Raw genomic sequence first — 2687 nt, 5'->3', positions numbered from 1 at the left:
AAAAACCCTCCTTACCTTAAAGTACTATATATAAGCTGGGCGGTGGTGGCACACGCCTTTAATCCCAGCATTCAGGAGACAGAGGCAGGCGGATCTCTGAATCCAAAGCCAGCAGCCTGGTCTACAGCGTGAGTTCCAGGACAGCCGGAGCTACACTAAGAAGCCCTTTCTTGAAAAACCAAACCAAACCAAAAAACCAAAAACCACTGATACTTACAGTCATAAATATGTATATGATGAAACCCCAACAATCATCGGGCCTTGCTTTTAATACTTACAAAATGCAGTGATGTTCGTGTATTCAGATATATCTCACTCAGATAAAACCCCAAATAGTTTAAATCTTAGTTTGTCAGTGTAGTAAGTAATTATCTTCAACAAAATCATTTAAGCCTGCTTTTGTTCTTTCTTGGTCTCTGATACAGTAGAAGGCCCAGACAATAAAGATTGTTGTTCCTTGAGTCCATAAGACTAACACCAGAGAGATGTGGCAGGTCCGAAGGAGAGAGGGAGAATATCGGACTGGCTGGAGGGCTAAGGGAGCCTGTTTTAAGGCCTTTGTGTGGTGGGGGGAGGGGAGGGCTTGTCTTGCACTGTGGGCTAATTCAGGGGCCTACATTGGATGGATGCACTTTAACCCAGGTTTCTGACTTCCTAGAGGCCCATCGTTCTCCCTGGATGCTTAGAGAGGCTGTTTTATGAATTCAGAATTCAGACAGGCTATTCAACTCTTTGTGCAGAATCTGTCAGCACAGAAACAGTTATGAGAGCTGACTGAGGAAGACCGAGAGATAGCAAGCTGCAGTGCCTGGGGGATTTAGCATTTCCTGAAGTCAGGGAGGCCCCAGGGAGCTGGTTACAGGTACACTCTCTGTAGGAGCTTGTAGGCCCTCTGTAAAACGGCAGGGAAATGGGTCCTATTGGTCCTATGTTCTAATCTAATAGTTATATGAGCAAAAAATAATTAACTTAATCATTGAACGTATGTTACTATTATTACTTTTAGTCTTATTTTATGTTATGTGCATGAGGAGAAGGCTTTGGGTCCTATCGAACTGGAATTGCCGGCGGTTGTATGTCGTGATGTGGATGCTGGGAATTGAACCAGGGTCCTTTGCAAGAGCAACACGTACTCTCAACTGTGAAGTCACCTCTCTAGCCCCTGAGCGTATATTATAATTGCTTTATCTTTTCTACATCATAAAAGTTACCTGGACCTTCACAGTTTGCTGAGATCTTTAAACTCTGCCTTGGTCATTTTAGCTCAAGACAGTGTTGCCATGACGACAATCAGTCAGGCATTTCCTAATTCTCAAAACATTTCAGCATTTTATGAGACTTAACACAGTAAATTCCAAAGTGTATCTGAAGCAAGAGCTGTAGGTTACCTTGTTACCAAGAAAGGCAACAAAACAAAACAAAACAAAACAAAATAAAATAAAACCCTAAAACCAAAACCCAAACCAAACAAAACCTTGTATATTAACCTTGTAATTGTTAGAAAAAAATTTTTCAAACAACTTTTTGATTTAAAAAATGAAAACTTATCAGTTTTGAAATACCAAATGTATATATTTTAAAATAGGCGAGTGAAAACTTAAGAAGTCAGATTAAAGTTTAGGAAGTTAGTTTGAACAAAAAAAAATGTGTATACCTTTTTTATGATTTTAATTTAATTTTATGTGTATGGGTGTTTAGCTCGCATGTGTGTCTGTGCACCACTTGCATGTCTGGTGTTTGCAGAGGCCAGAAGTGGGTGTCGGATCCCCTGGAACTGGAGTTACAGACAGCTGTGAGCCACCATGTGATTGCTGGGAATTGAACCCAGTTTCTCCACAAGAGCTCTTAACAGCTGACCCGTCTCTCCAGCCTCCAAATGTGCTGCTCTTAATTTTTAGGCAGGTCTCAAGAGCTTAAGAGTGATGGGCCTTGTTTTCTAAATTAACTTTTTTCCCCCCAGGCATATAAACTATTTATTAACATCGAAGACCCAGGGACTCATTTCTTCTTGGATACACCCACAGTGCGGCCCCGGCGACCAGTGGTCTTGGTGTGCTGGCCTTGGACACGGAGGCCCCAGAAGTGGCGCAGCCCTCTATGGGCCCGAATCTTCTTCAGTCGCTCTAGGTCCTCACGCAGCTTGTTGTCCAGGCGCTGGCCAGAACCTGGCTGTACTTCCCGTCCTTCACATCCTTCTGTCTGTTCAAGAACCAGTCTGGGATCTTGTACTGCCGGGGATTCTGCATGATGGTGATCACATGCTCCACCTCGTCCTCCATGAGCTCTCCAGCCCTCTTGGTGAGGTCAATGTCCGCTTTCCTCAACACCACATGAGCGTATCTCCGCCCCACACCCTTAATGGCAGTGATGGCAAAGGCTATTTTCCGCCGCCCATCGATGTTGGTGTTGAGTACTCGCAGGATGTGCTGGAACTTCTCAGGGATCACGAGAGACATGGCGGCGGCACATCGGCGGCGTGTAGGCCTCCCGTGGAAGAGCTCTAAATTAACTTTTAAAGATAAAATTAACACGTGCTCTAGAAGTCTGGACGGACATGACGACCGCCGGCCAACAGGAGACAATTGACACAGCCAAGTTATTCACACGGCAACACGTGTTTTTTAGTCTAGTATGATGTTTCATGGAACATAGTTGGAAACTGTTAACACTGAGACAGACCTTTAGCC

General features: G+C 44.1%; 1 pseudogene; it reads right to left on the bottom strand.

Annotated features, from left to right (window-relative positions):
• Positions 1-1998: 1998 nt before the first annotated feature.
• LOC101989184 lies at positions 1999-2466 on the bottom strand (annotated as a pseudogene).
• Between the last annotated feature and the right edge of the window lie 221 nt (positions 2467-2687).

Source organism: Microtus ochrogaster, chromosome 10 (genome assembly GCF_000317375.1).
Source record: "Microtus ochrogaster isolate Prairie Vole_2 chromosome 10, MicOch1.0, whole genome shotgun sequence".
Classification (NCBI taxonomy): Eukaryota; Metazoa; Chordata; class Mammalia; order Rodentia; family Cricetidae; genus Microtus; species Microtus ochrogaster.
This window is presented reverse-complemented; position numbering and strand designations above follow the sequence as displayed.